The sequence below is a fragment of the Papaver somniferum genome, chromosome 8 (genome assembly GCF_003573695.1).
Source record: "Papaver somniferum cultivar HN1 chromosome 8, ASM357369v1, whole genome shotgun sequence".
Lineage (NCBI taxonomy): Eukaryota > Viridiplantae > Streptophyta > Magnoliopsida > Ranunculales > Papaveraceae > Papaver > Papaver somniferum.
The window spans coordinates 33482518-33502953 of NC_039365.1; the positions used below are offsets into that span (position 1 = coordinate 33482518).

At 41.2% G+C, this 20436-nt stretch overlaps 1 pseudogene; it reads left to right on the forward strand.

The window, feature by feature from the left end:
* The window catches only part of LOC113305375, a 51641-nt pseudogene continuing 31205 nt past the window's right edge, over positions 1-20436 (forward strand).

The window sequence follows — 20436 nt, forward strand, 5'->3', positions numbered from 1 at the left end:
ATGTATTCTCTTGCCCATTTAGCTGCCTGTAGAAGTCTTAGTGCTTCTTCTTCTTCAAGAAATGATGTTGAGATGGGTCATGCTCTTCCTTGTTCAAAGTTATCTGCATCAGTTTTGAGAATTAAGGAAAAAACTGCTAGTACAATTTCTGAAACCCAAGCTGCATCTAAGTTAATTTTACTTTGAAGTCTCATGGGAGCCTTCTGAGTTGATGTTATATTTCCAGGTAGATTGGCCAAATTGTTTGCGACATTATATTTCTCTTTATGCCAGAAGTTCAAGTGCCTCGGTATTAAATAAGATTGTTGCTTATTTTCAAATGTTCTAAGAAAAGGCGATGGTACCCAAATATACCTCAAGCTAAAACTTTTCCTACCTATAAGTCATTTCTCCGAAAGTGATTGTCTATAGACTGAGTCGAGACAATACAACTAATCGGTTCACACTTCGTGTGATCGTCTATGGATTCGAGATCGAGACAATACAACAACGAAGTATGTTTACTTGATACAAAGGTTCGGACTTAACCAAACATAATAGGATTGCTTATCAAGTAAATAGGAATCAACGTTTGTGTAATTTACTTTAATTATAACAAAACAATTATAATGCGGAATATAAAAGTAAATGACACAGCAAGATTTTGTTAACGAGGAAACCGCAAATGCAGAAAACCCCGGGACCTAGTCCATAATTGAATACTCTCAGGATTAAGCCGCTACACAAAATTACACTAACTTCATATAGTTGAGACCAAGTAACTAACCCTATAGTTCACCTAGTTCCTTCTGTATTCCTTCGCCTCCAACTTATAAATAAGTCACGTACTTGGAACAATTCCTTTGGTTCGTATTCCAAACAGTAAAGGAACAACAAATATGTTTGGTATCAACTCTATTCAACCAAGTGATATGATTGGGACAAAGGCTCTTCCGTTTATCTTAACATAAAATCCTTCGTCAGGTCCTTAGATCTATCTTATATTCAATCACCCAAAGGTAATCGATTAAGATTAAGCCAACAACACGTTTAATCCGAAGAATCGTGTTGATGCTGATCTACTCAATTAATCAATCCAATCTACCACAAGGATAAACCGATTATCAATTGGATCCTCTTTTACCGAAACAAGTATTGTGCACACCAAAGATTATAAAACCCAAGTCAGATCTTCAATATCTTCTTTGTCTTCAAATCTTCTTAAATCTTCAATAAAAACCTGCACACAATCACTTGAATCTCTTATGATCAATCACGCACAGAACGGAGTCTGTTAACAATGTATTATCACAAGATCGTCTTTATAACTAACAACATTCTAAAGATCCCTGTCGAAACTCTGAACTAGTTTGAGTGAATCTTATATCAGAAGAGAAGATTCTCAAGAATAAACAAACTAGGTGCAATCAGATTTCAACCACCGTTAATCAATCAAATCAATCAAAAACAAAAGATAAACCACAATTATCTAGTTTCCCACCAACGGTACACGCTAGAACTTCTTAATCCCAAAGAAGCCTTTAAACTGAGCGGTCGTAAGAGATTTCGCCTAATTAGGTTACTCTCCTCTCTGAATAGGTGGCTACACCAGTAACAACAATAAAAGAGTAAATCTGTTGTTACGAAGGATTAGTTTGCTAGAAAGGCAAACTTCGAGTATTTATAGACAAGGAAGTTTGGACACCAAGGAATTTCCAAAACCGAAAATATTCTCAAGATATTCATAAAAGCACAGATTCGGTTTTCATAATTCCTGGAAATGCTCTGCCCAAAAATAACGATCGAAATCTCTCGTAAAATCTAATTAGTAAATGCACATTACTAATTCTGTAATTTCCTTACAAAATGAAATTAATAACCTTAATTAAAAGATTCTTAACTTACTTATGTTTCGATCATGAGATTCTCTTCCCTTAGCCGTTAAGGAATATCTTTGAACAATTAAATAAATAAACATTCACATCACGTGTTCAAAGTTTGTCGACATCTTAACTTTGTAAGTTCTCTTTCACACTTACAACCTTGAAACCGATTTGTGACACTTCCAAACAAGTTTAGAATTGGTCCATCTTACTTTCAAGAACTATGTGATTGATCAAACCAGCATTCAATCACAATCACGGGTTTACGGTTATACCAAAACAAGTTTAGGTTCTACCTCCATGTGAGTAATGTGCATAGTCACACTAGCTTTCCAAAAATTCGGTTGACTAGGTACTAGGATCGGTTCCCCACATATATATGGTATCTAACTTATATGTGTTGCACATGTCCATAGGATCGGTTCCCCTTTACCTAAAACCGTGTTGCACATATCCATAGGATAGGTTCCCCTTTCTTCTATAAACCTTGCTGCACCCCATACAAGGATCGGTTCCCTTTGGTGTACTGCACCCCTTACAAGGATCGGTTCCCCTTTCCTTTTAATTGGTCAGACATACAAAATCCGATCATACCATAGGTGATTACTTAAGATCGGTTTTACTAATAAAAGTTATACCAATACATAAGTCAGGCCTTTGTGAATAGTTCTACCAAGAACACAACAAGTTGTGAGCGGTTATACTCTATCACACATATTGGTTGTTCATAACATATGCAATGAATAACAAAACCAATAACACCTGGCAATTTCCTTTTCGGTCCACAAACAAGTTTATGAACTTACTTCCTTAGAACACATGTAAACATTATTCCCTAGGATGAAATCCTCACCTCATACCCATACATAATCACAATAGCATTCAAATAATTATGGCGATGTCTTATCTACAAAGTTTAATGGTTAAGCAATAAACCTCGTATTGTATTCCTTAATACTATGTCTATCTAGAGTTCAAATATGCTTCGCAGTTATGTTTTCAATATGCACGACTTGAAAGATACATTAGGGAATGAAACAATTCAAGTCAAATATCACTAACCTCAAGTTTAAGGATGATTGTTGTCGTTGTAGCTCCTTGCTTCTTCACATCTTCAAGACTTCGCAATACTTGTAATGTATCATATCCTAATACTTTCAAGCTAACCTATACGAAGTTGACTCTAGTACATAATCAAGCGACTCTTAACATGAGTTTTGATTCACTAAAATATGACAACCAAACTTGACATACCAACGCTTGGTGGGTTCAACCGAACAATGCTCTAACATTCTTTTACATCTTTCTTTCCATATAAACCAAAAAAATTTCAGTATAATTTCTATAAGCAGGACTAAGTTGGCCTTTTCTATCTAATCCTTGCAGATATCTAAAAATATGGTTGAAATACTAAAGTTTAACTCAAATGGATATGGACTTGTAGCCCATACTAATTTTTCATATTGACAGTGGAAGAATATGTGTTTTATGGATTCGTTTTCCTCGCAACCGAAGGTACACTCAGGTGAGACATCTTTCACAAATCTGTATAACTTGAGGTTTATAGAGACTGCATTCTAAAGGTACTTCCATGTGAATTTTTTTATTCTTTGAGACAGGTCTAAAGCCCATAGACCTTTCCAAAAAGAGTCAGAAAGACCTAAGTTATAACTGTTAATTGTTCTTTCATTTAATTTTGAGTGCATGGATTTAACTGTGAAATTACCCGATGTTGTAGATAAAACTTAACACAATTTCAAGTATACCAACTTAACGACCCTTGAAAATATATATAGAGTGAATATCTCAACCTGTACTAAATCACTATGTATGTAGACACAAGGTCCATGAACCTGATTGCTAAGCAGAGTACTTGAACGATCTTAAAAATCAATATCCAAGATCAATATAGTCGTATCAAAATAATTCAATTGGAATTCTGCCAAGTGAAACTTGTTATCTATCTTTTAAGATACAAATTCTACAAGAAACTAGTCTCGTAATTGATTATAATTAAGTGGACGTATCTAATTAGATTGAATACGTACAAACCTTTGTAAATCCAATTATAAAGATAAACAATATAATGCGGGAAAGCAAAAACACAAGACACCAGAAATTTTGTTAACGAGGAAACCGTAATAGTAGAAAAACCCCGGGACCTCGTGCAGATTGAATACAACATTGTATTCAACCGTTACAGACACTAGCATACTATCAGACTTCGGAATGGAATGTAATTGAAACCGAATCCAACCTCCAAGCGATTCAGTTACAGTCACGCTCCTTACATCTCTTGAACCTCGCAAGGTTCTACGCACTTGATTCCCTTAGCTGACGTCCTTTACATCCTAACAGTTCAAGTGAAGACTTTTGATACCAATCTGCCTCTAACAGATAAGCCAATTTCATTTCTGTTTAGATCAAAGATCAAGGTTTGGAAATCTGTTTGCAATAGCAAGCTAGTAAACCTCAAAAATACGAAACTTACGACTCCCGAAGAGCATCCTAGATTCTTAACCACCTCTCAAGAAAAATCGTCGAAAGATCAACTAAGATCAGTATTTAGATATTTTTCTTGAGGAACCACAAAGTCTGAGATGAATAGAACTTTGTGATTAGTATATATCTTTCCTGTAAGAGATTAAAAAAACCTCGATAACAGAAAAACAAGATTAGGATTCACGAACTATCAAGGTAAAGATAGTCAGATCTGGGTTCACGAATCCCCTGGCACAGACTTTTTATTCGTATACATAAAAGGTCAATAGAGGCGACTTTATGATAAACTAGAACACGAAGTGTCAGGGATTAATTTCACCAGTTGACAAAGATGCTCTATTTATAGTTTTCAAAGACCATGGTTAGCTTATAATTCTAACTAAGATAACTTGATAATCAAGCAAACAATATGTCTTCCAACTACAATAAAAGATTATACACGTAGGTTCGGTTACTGAACCGTGTATAATGACTGTTCGGTTTGGAAATTAAGAGAGTTCATTTAAACACCTAAAATCTACTTGATGTTCATTTAAATAAAGAACTACAATCTACTTGATGTTCATTTAACCACCTAAGAAATTAATCATGATTCAAACACATAAGTGTTTAATAAATCAATGATGTATTAGAAGTGTTTAAGAGAGTTCTATTAATGTTAAACATATTAAAATAATAATTCTTTAAGAATCCGCTAAACGTTGTCGTGCAAGTTGATACAACGGTTCGCCAACTGTAAGGCTTGTTCACAAGTAAGGGTGCTTCGGTTCGTGCTCCGGTTTCGCCAACCCTACTAGACTACCGAACTCAGTTGACCTCGGTTCGTGAACTGGGTTCGCCAGTTGTTAGACAATCAATCCAACTTATTAAAATCAGTTCACCACGGCTCACCAACCAGGTTCGTGAACTGTTCCCAACTGAACTTGTGGTTTGCGAACTGTTTTGCCAACCTTACCTGAGTAGAAATTCATGTAAGTTCATATTTTTCTCTTTTGATGTTTGAAACACTCCCAAGTGATATATTCATTTGCATGGAAAATTTTCAACCGATCATAAATTAATTCATAGAAAATATTGTTAAGGACCTTTGAACATCCAATTACTAGATCATGTTTCGATATTTTTCACAAGACAAGCTTGACTCAAAACATCTTCTTTGTTAATCTACTATAAGTCATACGACATAGTCTCAATAGATAGAATGATGGTGTAGTGGGTAAAATAGAAGGGTTCATTGTTCATATACTGATACATAAGTTCTCCTTATGTCTTTGTCGATCTTCGGTCTTCAAGGGTTCATTCCACCACCAACAACAACCAACATCAACTAGGAAACGTTCAAGAGTTGTCAAAAATGGTAGTGTTGTTAGAAAACCAGTTCCAAGGAAATCATTTGATACTTATGGTCAAAGAACTTCTCAATACCTTGGTGTTAATAGACATAAATTGACTGGAAGATATGAAGCTTATTTGTGGGATAATAGTTTTGGAAAAGAAGCGTTGATGGTGGTTTTTAGCTTAGGGTTAAAATCGTAAAACCTTGCATCTGATGTGATGTCACTCTGCAAGGAAACGGTGTCGTGAGTGCTAACCTCTCTACCAACATATTTATTGAGCCGTTCAATATATCTACATGAAATTTACCCAGACTAGCGAATGTAGCAACCATCCCAGATGTCCTGTTGTTGATGGTGGTTTTTAGCTTAGGGTTAAAATCGTAAAACCATACAACTGACATGACGTCACTATGACCATTATCATATTTATTGAATCGATCAGCATGCCTACGTAAGAATTACCAGGGTACCTTTTTTTTTATGTGTCATGTTCCACGACAGAACCCTTAACATTGACCGACATCATCTATGTCAAACCCTAATTCTCATGCTACCGCGCCAAGGAATGCCAACCATGCCAGCTGCACCACTGTGTCAACGACAAACCATGCCATCCATATCTCCCCGCCAAGGCATGCCAACCATGCCAGCCGAACCACTGTGCCAATGGAAAACCATGCAAGCCATATCTCTGTGCCAAGGCATGCCAACCATGCCAGCCGCACCACTGTGCCAATGGAAAACCATGCCGGCCACATCTCCAAGGCATGCCAACCATGCCAGCCGCACCACTGTGCCAATGGCAAACAAGGCCAGTCACATCTCCGCGCAAAGGCATGCCAACCATGCCAGCCGCACCACTATGCCAGTGGAAAACCATGCCAGCCACATGTCCGCGCAAAGGCATGCCAACCATGCCAGCCGCACCACTGTGCCAATAGCAAACCATTCCAGCCACATCTCCGCGCCAAGGCATGCCAACCATGCCAGCCGCACCACTGTTCCAATGACAAACCATGCCATCCATGTCTACCGCGCCAAGGCATGCCAACCATGCTAGCCGCACCATGCGCCAATGGCATGCCAAACCCTTGGCCCCACCATGCCAATCCAACCGCACCTTGCCTTAGCCCCAACCATGCTAGCCGCACCATGCGCCAATGGCATGCCAAACCCTTGGCCCCACTATGTCAATCCAACCGCGCCTTGCCTTGGCCCAAACCATGCTAGCCGCACCATGCGCCAATGGCATGCCAAACCCTTAGCCCCACCATACCAAGCCAACCGCACCTTGCCTTGGCCCCATCATGCCAAGACGTCCGTACCAAACCCTTGGCCCCACTATGCCAAGCCATCCGCGCTATTGGCCTTGGCCCCACCATGCTGGCCTTCCCCATGCGGCTAACGAAACGAAGGCGTGCGACGATCAACGACCACGCTTCCATCCTAGATGCAAATCCTAGCCGTCCAAGGTCGCCAAACAACGCATGGTAACCTTTGGCCCAAAACCCTAGTTTTTGCCACGCCAAACCGCACCAAGGCATGCCATGCCACATGTGCCAATGGCATGCCAACCACCTTGTCTCTCCATACCATGCCGGCCTTCCCTATGCAGTTACCAAAGCAAAGGTATGAGACGATCAACAACCACCATTCAATCCAAGGTGCAAATCCTAGCCGTCCAAGGTCGCCAGACGACGCATGGTAACCTTTGGCCCAAAACCCTAGTTTTGGCCACACCAAACCGCGCCAAGGCATGTCATGCCACATGTGACAATGGCATGCGAACCACCATGCCGGCCTTCCCTATGCGTCAACCAAAACGAAGGCGTGCGATGATCAACGACCACTCTTCAATCCTAGATGCAAATCCTAGCCGTCCAAGGTCGCCAGACAACGCATGGTAACCTTTGGCCAAAAACCCTAGTTTTGGCCACACCAAACCGCGCAAAGGCATGCCATGCCACATGTGCCAATGGCATGCCAACCACCTTGTCGCGCCATACCATGCCGGCCATCCCTATGCGGCTACCAAAACGAATGCGTGCGATGATCAACGGCCACCCTTCAATCCTAAATACAAATCCTAGCCGTCCAAGGTCGCCAGACAGCGCATGGTAACCTTTGGTCCAAAACCCTAGTTTTGGCCACGCCAAACCGTGCCAATGGCATGCCAACCACCTTGCCGTTCCATATCATGTCGGCCTTTCCTATGCGGCTACCAAAACGAAGGCCTGCAACAATCAACGACCACTTTTTCATCTAAGGTGCAGATCTTAGCCATCCAAGGTTACCAGCTAACGCATGGCAACCTTTGGCCCTAACTTTTGGCCGCGCCTAAACTAGGCCATATTAAATCCATACTGATCATGCTTTCATGCCACTGGCTACCAAACGAAGGGTTGCAATAATCAACGGCTACCTTTCCTCTTAAGATGCAAAATCTCGACCGTCGAAGGTCACAACCGAGCCGGAAAGTCTCTCAAGCTCAACTTTACAGAAAACAACAACGTGCTACATATTTTCCACAAAAACACTCGAGACATCAACGCATGTCACAAACTGGGGGATGCTCATTGGGTATTGGTTTGGCGGTTTACAACGTGTGGCGTACATTACGCCCGTTATAATAAAGTGTCATAAGGATGAGGCGGTTAGTAAATACAAGGAGTAATGGTGAAACGCTTTCTTTTATGGAACATTAATTCCAAGCGTTACCGGTTACCACCTCCTCCCATTTACTCACCCGTTTTCCATTTCTTAATGAGACCAGAGTACGTTTCACTTCGACTTGTATAAATAGGCATTACCTATTTCCACCGAACAACAAGTTCTGGTCAGGAGCATACAACAATCAGAAAACATTTGCTAGCTTTCCCATCTATTAGCTTCCCACTTTCTGATACAAGTCACAAAACAACTACTCTTCCAGAATCAACTATTCTGGTATCAACACTCTCTTCGCTTCCCTCCCCAAAACCAACCCTTCTCCTCCACTTTGTAACTGAAGCAAGTCTGGAACGGACATTTCTTGGTTTAGGCCGGACTTGTACAGATTGATCTCTCGAATCTAAAGTACTCCCTTGCAGTACATTGTTTAGGGTTTAGATTTGTTTCTCACCCACATCACACGAAATTACCGAAACTAGCAGAAACTGTTTTCACCCTCAAACAATTGGCGACCACAGTGGGAGATTGATCTTTCAGTTCAATGTCAATTTTCGACCATCGATCTCATGCTTCGACCTAGACATCAAGGCGGTAGAAGCAGGCGTTCCGCTCAGGGATCGACGACTCAGTTACCAGACGACCCGATTATCAGTCTTGACACGGCGAGGGATGACTGGGGACTTCCTAGAGGTTAAAAGCGAACGATCCAACCAGGGATCGACGACTATCAGATGAGACGACTGGGGACTTTCCACATCCACGGCGATGCCTTCCGTAAAACTCGGTCTTACACCCGGAAGATTATGTTTTCATCAGGAGACCTGAAAAACCGAGTAAGTATTACCTAGACAAAATACATGGTTTGATATTTCAAGTTTTCACGGGAATGATGAAACCGATAGCCATGTTATATTTCACCCCATGTCATCTACCGACACGCAATTATGACGGTTCCATGGTTTTCCTGGGATGTTTGCGTCACTTGCAATCGTAACCAAGACAACATCATTCCCAAAACAATCCATTCCAAAAAAATTCATTCCAAAAGAATAATCCAAAACCCTTAAGGTAACATTTTTCTATCAACCCAAAAATCCAGGAAATCAAAACTATAAACTAGGCGTTTCATTTGCCTTTCAAAAAAAAAACCTAAAAATAAGAAGTTCAGAAGACAGAAATACATTCAAGGAAAGTTTTTCAATAGTTGCTTGCTCTTCTTAGCAAGAGCCTCCTTCGTGCTTTGGAGAGCCGCCCTCTTCAATTTCAGCTTCCTGGACAATTTTTCGACTTTCGCTTCCTGCTTCTTTACCATATCCGCAGAAGGACCTTCGGCTGTTTCGGCCAGCAACTTTTCAACCTCAGAGAAACCTTCAACGAACCAAGGAGAATTGAACTTGAAGTTTACACATATGTCACGATGGAACCTCCAGCTCGAGATTACATCCTCAGAAACAGTATTACCGGTCACGTTGCACATGTCGTCAATCGAAGATAAAGCTTCCTCCACACGCTTAACTAAGGCAAATCGACTAGTAACCTTCTTGGTCGTGGAGATATGTCCGTAGCTTTCCCATATCTTGGTGTATAGCGCCGCATGTTTGGCTGGCACGCTAAATCCCCCGATCAACACATGATTCAGATAAGGAACCAGGTATGGAGGGTTGAAAATGGCGCCCGCATCTACATCAGCAACCGACAAGGGATTCCTAACGACAATTGCACCTACGGCCACTGGAGTACTCTCCATTGTTTGAGTCACAACGACGTTTTCATCTCGATCAACATCCATTCCAAGGTCGCCCGGTGCGGCTGCCACAATTGGAGACAAAGTTGTATCACCATCAGTCTCCGTCTCAGGGACATCTTCAGAAACGGTTTCCCCCTATGACATCACGGAGTAGATATTTCCAAAGAGAAAAAAAAAACATGCGGGAGACTCACTGATTCGCTTTCAGACTGGCTAGAGGAAGATTCAGCACTGTTGTCGGAATAACTACTCTCACCATCACTGAACTCTGAGCTTTCATCCTTCTCGGGTTCCCCATCGCCACGGATAGGCTCAGCACCGCCACCCTCTGTCTAGAGAAGCGATGTTTTCTAACTTCTTGCAAGTTTGGTAAAGGCGTTCACGCTGCTGAGACCCTAGGAAAGATACAAAGACGGATACTGAGGAAAGAAACAAGGATATACACGATCCAACTAAAGTCAAGAGGAAAATCACACGTACCCGCATATTGGACGAACTGAAAGTCGGTAGGGCTGTCGAAACTAACTGGGAACCATCTGCACGGCTTTTAGATCTTCGCTCCTTAACTTGGGGACTATCTGCATTCGGGCTAAAGTATTTTCTCTTGGGCGAAGAAGGATCCCTCAGCAGTGGATGCTCCGCTAAAACCGCAGGAGAAGGCTTACCGCGACGGTTTTCTACCACATCATTCACGAATCCTTGGAAAACGAGAAACTCATCCTGCCAAAATTTGTTATATTTGGAGGTTGTTGATGGATTTCTTTCCGCAAGAAGGAAAGGGAAACTTTTACCTGACACAAGAACAATAGCATCGAGAACAGTTGGCAACGATACTTCTAGAACAACCGGCTGACGAACAAGTGGGACCCCTTGGTCAAAACACATATGTCGAGCCGCCCTATCGATATTGTAAGAGACTGCTTTGCAAGATCCTCTAAAGAAAGATGGCACATAACCGGGCGTGCAGCTTCGCATGAACACCATCTCTCCAACACTCATATCCTCTTTATCAGAAGACAAAGACATGCTCGGAGCAGGAGAAAAGGTACTGATCTGAGTTATGGACGCATACACCGGAGCCCATGGACGAAAATTGACCGTGTGCGAGTTGTCAAGGAATCCAACCAGGTTCGAACCAATCTTTGGGCGCCTATTCGACCAGCGCAGTATCCTAGAGCCACCCCAAGACTCGGGAAGTACGTCCAACGGTTTTGGAGCATACCTTTCGAAGTGCTCCCACGTCCACGCTTGGAAAAAGGCGGCATGAATATACAAATCCACTTTCATGTAACAATTTTAAGCGCACATGTCCGCGACTAGCTGATCCAAGTGTGTGTACAAAGAACCAAGAAACAAGCCACCAATAAGGAGAACGACACCTTTTGCCAATTTTATGTAAAACTTGATAAGTTCCTGTCTTATCTCCTTCTTACCCGAGCCATCATCGAAAATATCTTTAAATAACCAAAGATCCAAGAACGCCGCGACATGAAGCGTACTATTCTTATGATTCGTCTCCAACTCATCGGGAAACCACTGAGACACCCACCTGCCATAGAAGCACCTCGTCTCGTTTTCTTTCCGAACGAATCCTTTTGATTTCACAACCAGAGCGGCGTGCATTTCTTCTTCATCTGCAGACAATTTGACATTGAGGTTTGCTATTACAGGAAGGTACAACAACACGGCCACGCTCTCTAAGGAGATAGTCATTTAACCCCACCTGCATATGGCCGTGTGAGTGTCTGGACACCATCTGGAAATAAAAGCAACCAAGCCTGAAATATATTTCCTAATTTGAAGCACTGCGGAAGCCGCGACAACATCAATGATCCGCGCCTTGGTCAAACTGGATTTTACACATTCCTGGCTCATCATGAATCGCATCCATTTCTCAAAGGGACGCAATGGACTCACATAGATTTTAAAGCCAATTGGAGAAGCACGATACTCTTTCCTCTAAAGACAAAACCTTATTACACCTCCTGGACGGACCGACCGGGACTCTCCTTCACTTTCCGGACCAGTCAGAAGAATCGACACATACTTGGGATGATTTCTCCTGATCGTGGCGGATATTGTAAAGAACTCATCATCTATGTTTGTCTTGGAATCGCCAACATCTTTCGGTACGGCAGAACTTTTCTCAAATGACATCCTAACGAAAATTCTCTCACGCTACTTCCACCTTCGAAATAACTACAATGGAACAATACGAAGAGAAATTATTACGGAAAGTGCATGGAAATTATTTTATCAGACACAGGAGATCCATCCTAGACGAAAGCCAATTTTTTTTAAAGTCATAATGCGCATAGGCAAAGAAATGGGGACTGACAGACCCTGCATCACCACCTCATGCCAAGACCATACCCTACAGCGGGAAATTTGCGCCCGGCCGAGGAGGCGCGCCTTACCACGGGAACCATACACACGGTCACACCAGGAAAAATGAGTAAACCCTAGAAGATAGGTTTTCACGGGAAGGGAATGATAATTACCATCTCATGCATGCCTACTTTGCACGGTAATTGAGGCGGCCAACATCACTACGGTATTCACGCCTAAATGTTACTACAAGTTCGTGCAAAGCATACCTACGGCTAGGATTCATACCAACGCAGAAGTACGACATTTCTACAAGTTCATGAAAAGGTACGCCTATAGCTAGGGTTTGCACTAACACAAAAAAACAACAACAAGAAAATCAAGTTAAGGAGGAAGTATTGGAAGACATACCTGGGATTCGCTCGTCCGCTTTACTGTTACCACACGTCCAGAATAAAAAAAATATAGGTGTGAAGTAAAAGGAGAGGTCGGCCCTCCTTTTATAGGCGTGATACTTGGGAGTTTGAATAAGAAAAGGACTTCCCATTTGAGTCAAGTAAGGAAAAGAGGCAATCGGACCCGCGAAGACCAATCACCATGCCAAGACCGTCCGCGCCATTGCCTTGGCCCCACCACGCCAAGCCGTCCGCCATTGCCTTGGCCCCACCACGCCAAGCCTTCCGCCATGCTTGCCTCGCCAGGACCGCGCCATGCCTTGGCCCCACATGCCAAGCCGTCCGCGCATGCTTTGCCTCACCAAACTGCGTCATTTCCTTGGACCCACCATGCCAAGCCGTCTGTGCCATGACTTGCCGCACCAACACCGACAACTCGCCAAGCCAGCGTCATGATGTTCCCTAACCCATCCAAGGTGATGCATAACCAGACTAAGCCGAAGATCTTCATCTCACCACTTCACGGTTTACACAACGTATAGAATCTACGCAAGGCCGCCAAACACGAGGATCATGGACTCTCCTTACCTCTCGAAAAGGTTAGTCAGACCTTCCTGACCATCTTTCCACGACTTGTCGTTTTGATTTTTTTCCTTGCCCGACACCATCTTATACTTACCTCCGACAATGATCATGTTCCGAGCTAAGCAGGGGACTTAATGTTGATGGTGGTTTTTAGCTTAGGGTTAAAATCATAAAACCGTACAACTGACATGACGTCACTATGACCATTAGCACATTTATTGAATCGTTCACCATACCTACGTAAGAATTACCAAGGTACCTTTTTTTAGGTGTCATGTTCCACGGAAGAACCCTTAACATTGACCGACATCATCTATGCCAAACCCTAATTCTCATGCTACCGCGCCAAGGCATGCCAACCATGCCAGCCGGACCACAGTGCCAATGGCAAACCATGCCAGCCACATCTCCGCGCCAAGGCATGCCAACCATGCCAGCGGCACCACTGTGCCAATGGAAAACCATGCCGGCCACATCTCCGCGCCAAGGCATGCCAACCATGCCAGCCGCACCACTGTGCCAATGGCAAACCATACCAGCCACATCTCCGCGCCAAGGCATGCCAACCATGCCAGCCACATCTCCGCACAAAGGCATGCCAACTATGCCAGCCGCACCACTGTGCCAATGGAAAACCATGCCAGCCACATCTTCGCGCCAAGGCATGCCAACCATGCCAGCCACATCTCCGCGCCAATGCATGTGAACCATGCCAGCCGCATCAATGTGCCAATGGCAAACCATGCTAGCCGCACCATGCGCCAATGACATGCCAAACCCTTGTCCCGACCATGCCAAGCCAACCGCACCTTGCCTTGGCCCCAACCATGCTAGCTGCACCATGCGCCAATGGCATGCCAAACCGTTGGCCCCACCATGCCAAGCCAACCGCGCCTTGCCTTGGCCCCAACCATGCTAGCCGCACCATGCGCCAATGGCATGCGAAACCCTTGGCCCCACCATGCCAAGCCAACCGCACCTTGCCTTGGCCCCACCATGACAAGTCGTCTGCACCAAACCCTTGGCCCCACTATGCCAAGCCATCCGCGCCACTGGACTTGGCCCCACCATGCCGACCTTCCCCATGTGATGATATTTTTAATTGTCGTTGTAAATAAGATTCGAACTCTAAGACTTGTCAAGACTAAATTTAAAGGTTTAAATAAAATAATAAATAAAAGAGAAATTTACTGGGACTAGGATTCCACCGAAGTCATAACATGAGGTTCAATTATTTATTCTCAATAATTATCGCTCAATAAATAAAGTAACATAGACTCTTATTTTTGCCAAGGTAGATTCTCAAAATATTAGTTATAAATCGTAAGCATGGGAAATCAAACATCTAAGCAAGCATGACCCATCAAATAAAATGATAGCTAATTAATCAAAATCATAATTCTAATTTTAATTAGTGCAAAAGTCAAATAAAGAATAAAATAAATTCACCCATTTATGATATTCGGCTTCCTCCGTCGACCCAGTGTAGGGGTATAGCTTCTCATGATAAAAACACACTCAAAATTATAATTCATAGCTCAAATGGTGTTTTTATTAAAGAAAACTGATAATACATTGAATCTACAACGCTGGAAGATCGTTACAGAAATCACCGTTACAAGAGTTGTTGCAAATTCAAATTAAGCGTGCCAAATTGACTGTTACGAGTACTGTTTATAAACGACAGTTCTCTGCGACAGTCAATGGACGTCAACTGTTCTTCTTCTTCTTCTCTACAGCAGCAGAGATATCTGCTCTGCAACCCTCTGTTCTTTACCCCTATCACTCGATACCCTTTTCTGTGACCCCGAACACCTATTTATATTCCAACAACACCCAATATCTCGAGTTTAATGCGAATAATCCTCTCTTTAATCATTATTCTCTACTGCCATTAGACGAAGATAACTTCCCTTTTTTTCTTCTATGCTTTTGATTCTCACGCATCTTTTTGAAAGGCTGCATAATCCAACATCTCAGACCGTGTAAACATTACAAAATTATCTGCAGTAGAGTGAAATTCCCAACAAATTGGTTTGTTTTAGCCGTAGAGGCCCTTCTCATCTCCGTCATCAAATGTGTCATTACCACGGTTCCCCAAGAATAGTTATAGACATCTTTCAATGGATCCAAGTACTGAAGGTAGTTAGCACTAACCCTGTTTCCACTAGTGTCAGGGAATACCTTAATGCCCAAGATGTATAATAGGTACGCAGCGGCTGTATAACGAATTTTTTTAGGGTCCCATCCATCCTCCAAACTTATTTCCTTTGTTCTTTCAAACTTCTTCTTAAGCAGCGTCAGCTTGAATGTCTCTGTACTACTAGACTTGGATACATAGAAGCTATCCACAGAAGTTTTGTAGTCCCAACCAAACAACTTGTTAGTCAGAGCATGCAACTTCGACCATTCTAGGTCCAAACACTCAACTCCTTCTACAATTTTTTTGCCGATAACATTCAAGCCTAGAATGTTCTGAGCATCTTCAGGGATGAAGGTCATCTCCCCAAAAGGGAAGTGCATGGTATCAGTTTCACCATGATACCTTTCGACGAAGCAATTGACAGTCACAGAATCAGGCTTCACATAATTTTGAACCAAAGCATAAAGACCAGAATCCCTTAGTATTGTTTGGACCTCTTCACATTCCTCAGAAAAATTCCAACCATCCGCGGCTTGGTTTCGACAAACACGCACAGCCTTATTATGATCCTACAATTAGGAGACAATACAATTAAGACAATACAAACACGCACAGCCTTCTTATGATCCTACATAAATACACAATAATACATATGTACAAGATAAAAAATTCTTACATAGGTTTGATAGATAGTACGAGCCCACGAGTCCTTATATCCAAATAGCTTTTTCGGTTCCGGAGTTTCACCCCAAATTCTACCACGTTCAAGGTCAGGTATCATGTCATCAATGTGAGGAAGGTGAGAACCTTTAACTTTCACTTTGACTATGCCCTTGCCCTTGCCTTGGCCCACGTTGGTTGTTGACTTGGCCCACCAACTTCGCTTGGCTTGCTAATTGACTTGGATGAACCTCATCATCTTCCTCCTCACTTTCCTCTTCATCATGCTCATCGTCCTCAACAGTTCCAGTAGGTTCACGGATTACAAGTAGACTACGGTCACCACCACTCTCCCAAATTATCCCTCTTGTATCAGCCCCCAAACGCTTTTTGCGACCTTTGTCTTTCCCTCGAGGAGGCAGAGATTGAGGAGTATCAAGACCGTCCTTCCTTCTTCTCTTAGTGACAACATCTTTAGTTTTTCTTTTGTTAGCTTCCTTGGATTTTGACCTATATCATAAGCACACGAAATGAATATAAGACAACTCATTTTCAATTTTAGTACCAGCATAGACTCACTTAAACAAATCATGCTGGTACATAGCTCCCGGCATAGAAAATTAGCAAATAACTCTTGTCGGTACATTGTTCCGGCGGTGAACATTATCTATCGACAATGCCGGTAATCATATGTAATTCTCCTGGATAACAAAAGATCACTACCGTCACTCTCGAAATAAATCAATTCCATGTCGTAACTGGGTACCGACATACAATGCAACCTAAAACCTATACCGGTACTTGTGACAAATTCATAGGTGTTTCTGTAAGATTTAAGTCCACTACAGGCATACTCGAATTATTATTAAGGAATGCCGTAACCTAAAACCGGCATAGTATTCAACCCAATTTCTATGCTGGTACATCTCATTCAGTTTCATGTGACCCTGGGTTTGGAAACGGCATTGCATTCATGCTAACATCTAAGCCGTAACTTAATACCGACACTGTTTTCATTCTTGATTGAATGTCGTAACCCAATACCAGCATTGTATTCATACATATTTCAGTGCAGGTACTCACTGAAACTCAACTGTTTGAATTAAGGTTCGCGATTCTAACCTAAACCCACTGCCTTAAATCGATTAAAACACTTACAGAATAATTCAGAAGCACTTACCTTCTCACAGAACCCATGTTTGCGAGAGGTTGATTGTCCGGGTTGGCTGCTTCCTCTTCTTCTTTCTCTTGAGCAATCAAAGCAAGCTTTTCCTGTAATTTCTGTTGAGCAATCGATTTTGAGTTCGATTGGGCAGTTGGTTTCTTTCGTGGAGGCATTGTTATGATTCAGGTAGGTTAATCGACGATTAATCGTCGATGAAGAACGGATGAAGAAGAGGAAGATGGAAGAAAAAAAATTCAAAACCCTAAACCCTAAGAGCGCCGGTACTGATTTGAGAGAATGGGGGATAACTGATTTTGTTTTTGGATTTTAAGTTTTAGTATAAAGGATATTATAGTCTTTTCATAATGTTTTTTAATTAACCAAAGGGTATTTTAGTATTTGGATACCCAAAAATCACCCCTTAACAGACACTACTGGTTGGGGGAAGTAATGCATATCCCCCAATTTTTTTTTATATCCCCCAATCACGTGTTCTTTAAAAATTATTTTAATGTCAAAAAATAATTAGAAAAGTAATTTGAAAACTAAAATCAAATTAAAACAAAAAAAAAGAAAAATTAACCAAGGATGACTAAATAATTTACCTATCCTAGGACAACATTTCTCACCCTACTACCACTACTACTTCCACCACCACATTATCGTCACCACTCCACCAGTCTCACCAATACCCATCATCATTATCCCCACCGTCGATCCACCATCACCGTCCACCATCAAAACCACCATTAGTGCTTAATTTACCTATCTTAGGACTCCTTTTCTCACCCTACTACCACTACTTCTTCCACCACCAGATTATCGTCACCACTCCACCAGTCTCACCAATACCCACCACCATTATCCTCACCCACGCCCACCATCACAACCACCATTAATGCTTACTGATATGGTTAGTATCAAATAAATTTATTATGTATCAACAAAAATATATTCATTTGATTAATTAAAGAAACATTTATTATGAAATATCAATTGAACATTTATTATTAAATTTTAATTAAACGTGATCATTTGTAGCGGTAGATTTATGTTCTGCAAGTATAAATTTGATCGTTCTTTATTTAGCCTAACTTGTCCAAACTTTGTTTTGTATTCTAGAAATGTAATCAATTTTATTTTAATACTAAAAACCGTGATTTATTCGATCCGGTACTATAAATAGTTGGGATACCATTTGGGTGATCCAGCGGTCATGATCATATTGTCTTATATGATTTAGTATCCTCCTCAAAATATTTGTGTTTTGTCCTTACCAGTTGTGCTAAAAACAACCAACTACATCTATCGCAATAAAATGTTGCCCATTTTATAAAGACACGAAACTATTATTGTCCACTACTATTCACTAACATCCACCACTTTACGTAAAAGCCAGTCACGCCCAATATTTTTCCACCACCAGTAATGTTACCACCTCCACCACTCACAAACACTCGTCATTGTTTCCATCACCCACTGCTTCTTTCACTACCACCATTAAAAATTATTTATATAATTTTCAACCGGGGTCACTGTAGTACAGTGGTAAAGTCATTGGGTGATGATACCAGTTACCTGAGTTCGAAACTCGCCAGTACCAAATTCTTTACCGATCAATATATATATAATTTTTAATAAACTTATTTATTAATAAAAATATGTATTTATTAGATTCATTAGATGAACATTTATCATGAAAAATTAATTAATCATGTAATTAACAGAACACTAATTAATAAAGTATTTATAATGGTTAGTTGAAAAAACCACGTCCGTGGATTTATCCCTCCTAGACAAATCTCGGCCGTTCTTTATCTAGCCTAACTTAGCCAAGCTTTGTTTTGTATTCTAGATATCATTCATAATTGACATTTACTATGGAAAATTGATAAACTATTTCTTATGAAAAATTAATGGAACATTAGTGATATGGTAAGTAAATTTTAGCTGTTAGATGCATGCCAGTTTCCAAAGATATCCAAATATTCCGAGAATATTTCTTCTTTCTTTTATGCAATTCTGAGCTGTAACAATCTTCCAAATTCTGTCCGTAAACAACTCCAGAAAATCAAACAAAATATCAAGAAGTTATTACTTTCCCAGTTTATGAGTATTACGTGAAATATTCTCTTTTAACTCATATACCTTCCATGTTTGGATGAAACAGGGCCTTCTCAATCAAATCCAACGAAAAGATCTCAATAAATCTCGGCCAGAATCAAGTTAGGGAATCTCGCAGTAACCAAAACCAAAACTTTCAGCTGAAATATTCCCGCAAAAATTCTTTCTGGCCGTGAAGAAGATGGAGTACCCCTTAACCATACCAGGGGTGTGAATAGTAAAGGAGGTGCCCCTTAGTAATTGAGTTCCCCTTATCCAAAGTGGGATTTCGCTTAGCAAATGCCCTCTGGGGTGCCTTTAACAACTTTTCGAGCCAATTCTCCACAAGAGCTTATTCTTCCAAAAACAACTAAAACAAGTTTATTAGTGATAAAATGAGTCTCATCTAATATATTTATGGGTGAAAATGCGTCACACTTGCGTGCTCATCAAATTCCCCCACACTTACATTTTGATAGTCCTCAAGCAAAACGAAAAATTGACCCGCTACACAGCTGGTTTTTTTTTTAGACCCTCTATACAGCTGGTCATATAATAAGGTAAAGAGAAAGAGACCCGCTACACAGCTGGTCATATTTTTTTTTATTTTTTTATATAGACTCGCTACACAGTTGGTCATATAATGCAAGAAAAAAAAGAAAAGACCCGCTACACAGCTGGTCATAACCCTAACAATCAATTTGTTTTCATTTTATATTTTTTCAATTTTATTTTTATTTTTTTAGACCCGCTACACAGCTGATCATAATATGCAAGAAAAAGGAACAAACTCGCTACACAACTGGTCATGATTTGGAAGGAATTTCCTGCAAAAACAAAGTAAAAAGTTTACCTCTCCCCTACACTTAAACATTACATTGTCCTCAATGTAATTGAGTCATCCAACGCAATATTAATATGGGAAATGCAAAAAGTAAA